The sequence below is a fragment of the Apis cerana genome, linkage group LG7 (assembly GCF_029169275.1).
Source record: "Apis cerana isolate GH-2021 linkage group LG7, AcerK_1.0, whole genome shotgun sequence".
In the NCBI taxonomy this organism is placed as follows: Eukaryota; Metazoa; Arthropoda; class Insecta; order Hymenoptera; family Apidae; genus Apis; species Apis cerana.
The window spans coordinates 6079081-6090864 of NC_083858.1; positions in this window are offsets into that span (position 1 = coordinate 6079081).

Below are 11784 nucleotides of genomic sequence, written 5' to 3' on the forward strand. Positions count from 1 at the left end.
CTAATCATGATAAGAATTATTCATTAATAACATTCATTCATAAACACATATATATTAAATAATTTCTTACAAAGAAAAATGTTAATCATATAAGTGGAATCATTAATGCATTTTATTTGTATTTGTGTTTCTATTAAATCTTGTATAGTATTTTTTTCTTTACGTAAGATATCAAAAAATTAAAAAATTTCTTTATCTATACAAAAATAAAAATATATTTAGATAAATGAAAACATATATATAAATGTTGAATAACTTTGATTTTTGTACATTACTTACAAAAGGAAATATTGTTAAAACACAAACATATTGTAAAATATCACAATTGATTAGATAAAATATAACTTTGTAATATAATTTCAGATTTTATAAACTTCTATTTTATAAAATCTATTATAATAACTAAAATTATAATAACTATTATTTAAAAAGAATTTTTAAGAATGGATCAAATAATATTAGAAATTATATATAATATACGATCGCTAATAATTATTTCATTGAAGATATTTTTATCATTATTTGATAAAATAATATACTAACAATATTGATACACTAATTAAAACAATATTATTTATTCATATTGACATATTGAAATCAGCAACAAAGATTTCATTGAATTTACTTTGCATATTATTATTATTTTCATTATTTCATATAAAATTAATATATTTAAAAAATTATTATTCATAACGATATATAATATCTACGTAAATAAATATAAAGTCAATATCGATGAGTGTTGAAAATAAAAATTTTAGTGATTTTAACATATCGATCAATAAAAAATGTTGATAAAAATTAATCAATTAAATGGTAAAAATAAGAATATTTTTAGTGAAATAATTATAACGTATAAGTTTCTTAAATATGATAAAATAAATAATAAATATGTTTTATGATTAGATACCAAAAAAATAAATAATAAAATAAAAAAATGATATTATAATAAGATATTTTTTAATTTAAATAGTGTAAGAAATAATATATATAGGTATATGGATTTGTATTTTATTCTAGGAGAGAATTAATAGATCAATTTTTAAATTCTTGATTTTTGAAAATTATAGACAAAATATGAATTGTAAAAATTATTGCATATTCAATAATTAATTAAAAATGATTTAATATAATTATATATTATTGTAGTCGAATTATATATTATTATAGTTTTCTATATTAACTATAATAACATATTAACTAACTTTATAGAAATTAATAATCAATTAAAAAAATATTATTATTATTATAATATTAGCAATTTATTTTAATGATAATAAAATAATACAATATTAAGAAAATTGTTATTATAAAATATTAAAACATTAATAATCATTTTTTCATATTTTAATAAACTAAACATTTTTTAATTAATATAAAAAACATATTTATTTAATAAATTATAATAAGTTTAAAAGAAATATTAAAAACAATTTGAATCTTTATAGAAATAATTAAAATTTAAATATGAAATAAAATTTAAATACAAAATTTAGATTATAAAAAGACATATAGAAACTTATAATTTAAATGCTCATTTTGATTTTAATGTAATTTTAAATTATTTATGAATAAAAAATAACAATATTTATATCATATTGTCAATGATAAATAATTGACATCACAAAAGTTATTTTTTTCTACAATATAGCACATATTAAATATTATTAACAATGAATATTATTAACAATGTTTTTATTTAGATTTAATTCAATCTATCTTTATACATAATTAATCCCGATCTGCTTCTGATGATGAATGAATTTGAAGTAATTGATTTATTAAAATAATAATTTATAAATAGTTAATTTATAAGTAAGTGATAAGTAATTGAAAAATAATAAAAAAAACAGTAAGAAATAGTTTATAACAAAAAAAATGAGTGATGAAATTATACTTTTTAAAAATATTTCAAAATTGTTTTTGTTTTTTTTATTTTTCTTCAAGTTATAAAAAGTTGCTATATAAAAATGTTGATTGAGATTTATTTATTATATTAAACAATTTAAATTCGTGTGTAACAAAGTGAAATGAAAATGTAGTGAGACGACACGATATGATGTAAATAGAATAATAAAACTGTATCTTAATCTTCTGTTTCACTTCATCTAGTTCAAATTCATTTATTTATAATTTAATAAATTGTATATGTTTTTTTAAATCTAGAAACATGTTTCTAGAATACAAACATGTTTCTTAAATATATATATTAATACTTAGCTATTATATATTATATATTATATAATACTTTTATATACTATTATAATACTATTATATAATACTACATATAATACTTAGATATATTTTCTTGATATGAAAAATAAAATATTGTATTTCTTTTTTTCTTTCTTTCTTTCTTTATAGAAAATTATATTATATTATACTTATATTATATTTATATTATTTTATATATATAATAAACTATATTTAAAAATTTTAAGATTAGATAAATGTAATGCAAAATTAAAATATTTTAATACACATGCATATTTTAATACATATTTTAATACAATTAATAAAAAAATAAAATCATAATTTTTAATAAATAAGTTCCTAATAGTATATAACAATATTTTTAGAATAAAATTACATCAACAAAGAATAATAAAAATTTTCACCTGAAATATTAAATAATAAAAATTTTCACCTAAAACATTATACTATAAAGAAGAAGCATTAATAATAATAATCTTTAAATCCATGTATAAATCGAATCATCATCAGTAAATTTAAAATATTTAAAATACAATAAGTACAATATGAAATATGATACAATATGATATATGTTTATGAAATATGTCCATTTTACTAATCAAATGTTCAATACAAATTCAAATGTACAAATCAAAAAATAATTGTTGTGTAAAACTTGAAGAATCATTCTATTACACTTCCATTTTATATATTATTCATATTTTTATTTTTCGTTCTCGTTTTTTTATAATGTTTCCTATGTCTATAATAATAGACTATAATATAGAGAAATTAATGTACAGAAATTGCAATCGATTGATTTTATGAACTTTTTGCTATCTCAGTTTAAATTTGTCAGAAGTTTTTCAATTGATTTTGATGTTGAGAAAACAATCTTCAAAATATTTTTTTCTCTTTAGTAAGTTTCACTTGTTTTTTTTATTTTCCTTTATTTTCTTTCTTTTTAATTATTAAAAAATGGTAAAAGTTTGTGACAAAACGATTTCGTGTACTCTTTGTGTTTTTATTTTATCAAAAGAAATGATAAAGAAGAATTAAATGTGATCATCAAATAAGAAAAGATATTTAAGATATTATTAAAATATAAGATAATATTTATAAAGTAATATAATAAGATATAAAGTATTATTTTTAAATTTTAAGAATTAAAATTTTTTAAAATTGATTACAATTATAATTTTTATTCAAATTTGTATTTATTTTTAAAAAATTTAACATATTTTGGATATTAATAGAATTGAATATAATTAAGAATTTACGAATATTAAAAATATATATGAACATTAATATAATTAAAAATATATAACTCGTTAAGGAAAGTTTTTACAAAAGAAAATGTTTCTTGAAATCTTAAGAATCTCCAATTAACAGATATCCTTATATTTTGGAACATTTATATAATATTGTAATCCATAATTTGTATAAATGTTTATTTTACAAAGAAATTTTTATCACAATAAGATGAAAATATATGTAATTTAAAATTATATATATATACATTGTATAATATATAATAAAATTTTTTCTTTTATTCTGACTTCGTTTTTGAATAAATTTGAACATTATTCAAATGTAACTAATTCTCGATTGGATATAAATTATCTATAGATGATTACTCTATACATAAAAATAAACAAAAAATATGAAATAAAATTTTATCACTTAAATCTTCGTTTTTAAGAAAATCAAGATTATATATTAATCAAAAATTCATATAATCAATAAATTTTTAAATTCAATTTCTTTGATAGATAATTTTTAAATGAAAAAAAAAAAATTTATACATTTTTTGTTTATTTTCATATATGTAGAATAACTTTCTATCAACAAATCATTCATATCCAATAAGAAATTAGTTAACTTCACTTGTAAAATTTTGAAAAATTTTAAAATTTGATTTATTCAAAAACAAAGCATTTTCAATATTCTTAGTTATTATTTTATTATTTCATAACACAGAATTTGAATTCTATTATAAATTTTTTTTTACAAAAACTAAAACAAGTTATTAGATATTATATACATTTTAAATTGTAAAATTGTTAAATGCGATTATTGTCATATTTATATAGCTATATATAATATGAAGTGCAGCTGAAAGAAAAGTTTTTTCTAAAAAACAGAAAAGTATTTCTTTTCTTTACTAAAGAAAATATCTCTATTGTTGTTTTTTTTTATTAGATATTGTTATTAATTTTAATAACATTTTAATAAAATTAATTTTTTCGACAAACAGAAAGCACTACAATCATTTTATGACATTTAGAAGATATTATTTAGAAATGAAAAAAGAAATTATATTTAAGAATAATATAGAAAGAAATTATATTATTTTATTTATCGTATTTTTCGAATGAGATATTTGTATAATATGATGGAAATACTTTTATAAATAAATTGATAGGTTTATACGTTTATAATAATAATCGGTTTATATGTATTAGTTATAAATAATTTTATCCAATTTTTAATTATTGTACATAATGTTATAATGTTATAAAATAATATTATAAAATAAATTTTCAAAATTAATTATTATTTATAATAAAATTTATTATTTGAATTGGGCAATAAATATACATTTATTGATGAAAATAAAGAATCGAATTAATTGCATATCGATATACACGATTGTTATTTAATTGTTCTAATTTTGTCTTATATATTAAATCTTAATATATTCGTGCGATATTTTTGGCAGATTGAGAAACCAAAACAAATATAAAAGAACTTAAATTTGCATTAGATGAAATGAAATAAAATCGCTATATTTCTATTCTATAATTATAATTTTTTCGCTTTATTTTATGTAACATTTGAATAGTTGTATTTTTGAATATTTATTGTTTTATTATAATAATATAATATAATAATAATATAACTTTATAAATAAGATAAAATACTAAAATTTTTCAATACCAATTTTAAAAAGACTTTTAATCAATTAATGACTAAACACTTTTTTTTCATTGATTGCTTTATTCTTTTTTACATTTCCGATTATTGCCATCTATATCTAATCTTTTGATTTTTTTCTATAATTGTTTTATGATAACAAAAATACTATAATTTCTGTTTGATAATAATTTGTTTTTGATTTTTGAATTTAAATATATTTTGATCTCAATATTTTAGTAGAAATCTTTAAACTTATAATATTCGTCTCATATAATAAGTGATAAATGATAAGATGATAAGTGAATTTCGTTAATTTATATTACGATATAGATAAAGATGTCTCAACCAATTAGTTTATTATTTAAAAAAAAAATATATTGAATTATGATGATTCATACTTATTTCACTTGACTTTCTTTAGATATGAGAGCATTGATTTTTCTTTAAAAAGCAGTAATAGATGTCCTGTCTCTACACGACATTGTTGTAAAAATTCGCTGAAATTTGAGTGAATTTTTTACTTGAAGCATGACATTGTTATTTATTTTGTATTTCATTATAACATAAAACTATATTATTAAAAATAATAACTTAATAATGAAAATTTTTTAAACTTTAAAATTATTTCTTAAGAGAATGATTCATTTGCAAGCTACAATATTTTTTAAGATTTTTGTTTCTTATTGTGAATACTATATTGTGCAAAAAAAAAATTTGAAATTTCAAAATCAATTTTGAAGCAAACTTTTTTTAACTTCTATATCCAGAGATATAGAACAATAGTTATATTATAATAATTACGACATTATTTTTTCTGTATAAATAATTTCGATCATTTTTTCATAATTAAATGTGTAAAAATAATAGAATGGTATTGTTGCAATAAATATTATTCGTGAAAGTATAATCAACAGAATAATGATAAGAGATTGAAATTAATATTTTAAAAGACATAACTTTGACATATCTATTAGAAAAATGTATTGATCGAAATTTTATGAAATAAGAATTATAATAGTCTTATTGTTATAAATTTATAGTTTTCTAGATAATAATAAAAATATATTATTATTACTAGTTTCCAAAATATTAATAAATACTTATATTATTATATTATAGAATTTAAATTATATGTAATATTATATTATAGAATGTATAAATAATACATGTGATTTCATTTTGTTATTTATATATGATTATATAATTTCGGTTACAAAATTATTTTATATTTTATTTTTGCATTTTACGGCATGTCTGCATCACGTTCGTATTTATATTCTGTAAATCTAATTATGTATAGATAAAATACAATAGAGTATTAATAATAATATATTTTAAATTAGAATAAATATTTTGAATTTAATGAATTTCGAATCATTATTATTCTTATCTTTATTTATTGCTATCATAAGTTTTTAATTGACATGATATACATTTCTATTTGATGTTTCAAATATTATTATGCCTTTTATATCAGTTATCTGATAAAGCATAAAATAAAATTTAAAGTAGAATTTAGAATAAAATTCTTCATTCTTCAACTCAATATAAATAATATGAATTAATTAATTTGCAATTTAAGAAAATATATATAAAATATTTAATTATGTAAATAGAGAAAAAATAACAAGAAATAATATTAATTATTTTAAAATAAAGCATTAATAATTTATTTCAATACTAACATTATTCAATATAAAACCATGTTTTATATGTTGAATAAAGAACACCATGATAAAATATTGAAATGATGTGTTTATCATCTGAAATGCCATTATTTTTAAAAGTCTAAAATTAAAATGATTTTAGCAAAAATTGTAGATAAAGCAGAAAACAAATTACCGTTGAAAAACACGAATATAAGATGAAGTAATAAATTAGAAAGACATTCCATCGAACTCCTCAACATGATAAACAGCACTAGTTTTTTTGCCCTTTTAATGGAATACAATACTATGTTGATATATCTGCACATTATAATATCATTCAATTTATTTCAATAATCGTTGTATTAATAATGCAATTAAAAAATAAATTAAGAAAATTATTTCAAATTATTTCAAATATATAAAATATTGATATAATAAATAATTATTTAAATTTATATCTCATTAAATATGTTGAGTCTACTATCTATAACCAATTGTCCATTTTAATTATTGAAAAATATGAATATCAAATGGTAAATAATCAATGATGCAATGATACAAGTAAAAGTTTCTAATGGATCATCCATAGATCTTATTATTTTGATTAATTATCAAATATAACTATAAAATATTTAATTTTATTTAGTTAAATTTAGTTTAATATATCAATAAAAACATATAATTTAAAAGATATTTTCAATTCCTTATACAGTAATTAATTATAATTATATTTAATAATTAATAAATAATATATTTACAGAGAAAAAAATTTTAAAACATTGCAATGTAAATAATCTATTGATCTATGCTTGTCTGTTCGATTTAATAGAAATATGTAAGATAAAATTATATAATTATTTTGACCTATGCAGACAAATATCTATGAAAAATCATTCAATGGGAATTGGAAAATATATGTAGGCTAGAAGTAAATAATTTCTGACTAAATTCAATTATGTACATGGAATTGCAGAATATTTGTATTCTATATTTTAAAACGATTCCTAGCAGTTGTTATTTTATAATATTCAATTATTATCTTTAATAAGGATTTCATTGTATTTTTCATCATTTAAAAATTATTTCTTATGCTTATTGAAAATCAATATTTAGAATTCTTTTTCGATTTTTCTTGCAGTCTCGAATATGTTAATAATATACAATGTTTATGTAAATTTTTCGTTTCTTTAAATATTCTTTACTTCTTATATTCATAATTTGTTTTTGCAATTAACTTTTTTCTTTTTTTTTTCTTGTCTTTTGTCTTTTTTTTTTGTCTTCTAGTCTGTGTGCTATATTTGAAAAAATATTTTGAAAATAAATCATTTATTTATTTTTTAATAATAAGATAATATTATTTTATTAATAATATTTTTTAATAATAAGATATATAATTTTGTTTAAAATTTTTACATTATTATATTTTAAAACTTTATTTTAAAATATTCTATAAGTACGATTGTATTAAAATTTGTATTAATTTGTATTAATTAATTTGATAAATCGTAATATGTTTAATATAAATAATATTATTAGTTATTTAAATGTAATAAATATCAAAAGCAATATTTTGATATGATCAATTAAGAATTTAGAACTTCTGAAATTTAAAATAACATATACAAACATATTTTTGCATTTGCATCATTGATAATAAATGTCATATTTTAATAATTTAATTTATGATATTGTTACTTTATGATCATTAATATAATTATATTAATATATATTATAGTATTTATTAATTCTATAAATTATTTCAATTGCAATTGTTTTATGTTAACATTTTTGAATTTGAGTGTTACTTAATTGTTACTAATATAAATATATTTATTAATATATTAGTATATTATAATTAGTACATATATATTAGTATATTATAATTAATATATTTTTAAAATAGAATATACGTGTAAAAATAGAATATACCAAGCGTTATTTTCGACACTTAACATATTTTTTTTCTAAAAAAAAAAGAAAATAATCGCTCAAACTTATTTATTATTAATGAAATATATCTTGATACTTGTCCATCTATTGAAACATACGAATATTAATTTAGACAATTCAAAACTTGAAGATTTTAATTTAAAAGATAAACAAAAAATAGGACAATTGATAAAGTTCGAGAAATTATAAAAAAATTTTGAATAAAAAATTCAACAGGAACATTAAAAGAATTATAAATAATTATTTTTAAATATTTAAAATTTAAAAAATTTAAAAATAAGAATGGATTCTGAATGAATTATTAATGCAAAAGCAATACTAAAGTTTTCTGCTACTCTCACTATAGGAAAAAAACTATAGGAAAAAATAATTCATATACTAAATAAATAAATTCATGTACTAAATAATAATAGAAGATGAAAAATGCTTATACTATAGTATATACAAAATAAAGAAACTCGTAAAACAATTACTTTTAATATCAAGATATAATAAAGGCAAAATTTATGAAAAAAAACTAAAAAATATATTCCATATGGAAATATATTCTACAAATTTATAATGGAATTATAAATTTACTGTTTATCATAAGTTATTAAAAATTGTTATCAAATTGATTCAGCTGAATATTATATGTAATAATTAAACAAATTAAAAAAAATATTAGTTGCAAAGCAACTGCAATAAAACAAAAAAAAAACAAAACTTTTTCTTCATGAAATCATGTTATGAAAAGAATGAAAACTATTGGAATTTGAATAGCAAGTCTTTATTACACTCCTGCTATTACTTAAGAGTCTTGATTGATTTTTACTTTTTATATTATTAAAAAAGTCTTTAAAATTAAGTACAACACTTTTTTATATATCATTATAATATTATATATATGTGTGCATTAATAAAAAATATTTACTCGATGTAAATTTATAGTAAGTGAGATTGTAGTTACAAGAATTATTATTAGATATTGTCATTTTACTTGCGGACACATATGCAAATCTTTCATTGATAAATGAATTCTAAATGAGTCAATAATGTAGGACAAGTTGAAAATAAAAAATTATTTAAAGCATTTATGATTTACTTATCATTTTATTAATTTACTAACTTGATAGTTTGATTATATACATTGCTATTGGTGAAAGTTCTTAAGTTTCAATTCGATCTGCTTTAATGAAAAAATAGATATATTCAGTTTTTGAATAGTTTTTCGTATTCGATAACTAAAAATATAAAAATATAAAATATAAAATATAATATAATATTTATAAATAAATGTGACTTAAGAAAAAACTTGATTATTTAATTTAAGTTGTTTAAATTAATTTGATTTTCCAAATTGATTTGGTTTTTCATTCATAATTTTAAAAAAAAATATTTTTTTCTATGAACATTGAACATAACTTTATATGTACATATATATATTTTGTGATATCAATATACATATATATATATATATATATATATCAATATACATATATATATATATATTGTGACCACAAAAAAGAAAAATTCTAAGCTTAAATATCATTATAAAATAATTATAATTATGTCATTCATTATTTTTATTTTCCAAATATCTTTAAAAGAACCAAAAAGAAAATAAATCAACAATTATTTAAATTAGATTTCAAAAATACGAATTCACTAAAATTTTATTAAAATATTAATAATATTATTTTATACATTAAATCTTCATTTCTAATTTTTTAATCATATAAATAATATTTTATATTTTTATATTTTTATATTTCCTGAATTTCTAAATCACATGTGTCATACATATAAATATAAATATTTTCTTCAATTATAATATTGAAAAATATATTTTTCGCATTCGTAAAACGAATGTCCTATAAAATATATTTTTCTCAAATTCATTTTTGATTTTTGATTCAAATTCACATTTGAAGATCATCGATGTTTTTTGTATATAGAGTTATTTTTACGAAGAAAACAAAATAATGAATCTATAATCCTTGAAAATAGAATAAAAAAAGAAAAAATAAAGAATAAATAAAAAAAAGAATAATTGCAATCGTAAACTTGGAAATAATCGAAAAATCATTAAAATCTGTCATTAATCGTTTCAAACAATGCATTTATGGAAAGATATTATAATAAATTTGATAATTATAACTTAAAAAATTAGCGATACATAGATTACGATTATTACACCATTGAAAATTTCGAAAAAATGACTTCTAGAAGAAGTATTCGCATAGAATATTGATATTGAGATGCCATATAAATTGCATGAAAAATATTTTTTATATCACAATTGAAGGAGATATTTATGTGATTTTTTTTTTTACGTAAATCACATTGTATACATGTAAAATTAATAAATATAAATATATTATATATAGTATAAATGTAAATTTATACAACGAAGTAATATAATTTACCTCATGATATTAAACAATCCGCATAATTGATTAAGAATATTGAATAATGATTCCGTGCATGTTAGAGATAATAATCCGAAGAATATAATCAATATGAATGCTAATTATACCATATAAACACACATAGTTCGATCATCGGAAAACATTGTTAAATACATAATGAAATTAATATGAGATTCGTTTAAAGATATCATCAGATTCAATATTACAGAACTTAAAAAGCACAAAGTAAAAAATACAAAAATTGCAAAATCTAAAATTTAAAAACAATTTTCAATACTCGAATTAATGTTGTTATATATTACTATTTAAAATAATCAGAAAAAATTCTTTTTTTATTATTTCAAAAATTTAATAAATTTGAATTAATTAAAAAATATTATATTTAGTATATAATATATTTCATTACTAATATAATCAAAGTAAGCAAAATTAAAAATATCAAGCAATCTTTAATAAAATATTAATGAAAAAAAAATTAATTCTAAGAGAATTAATTTCATAATTTCATAATAAATATACAATGAATAACAAAAGTATTCGAATGTAGAAAAAAATAATAGATATAAAAAGAAATATTATTATACAAAAAAGTATATAATACATTATAATTTATTGAAATAACATATTCATTAAATATACATGAATTTAAGAAAAAATTCATT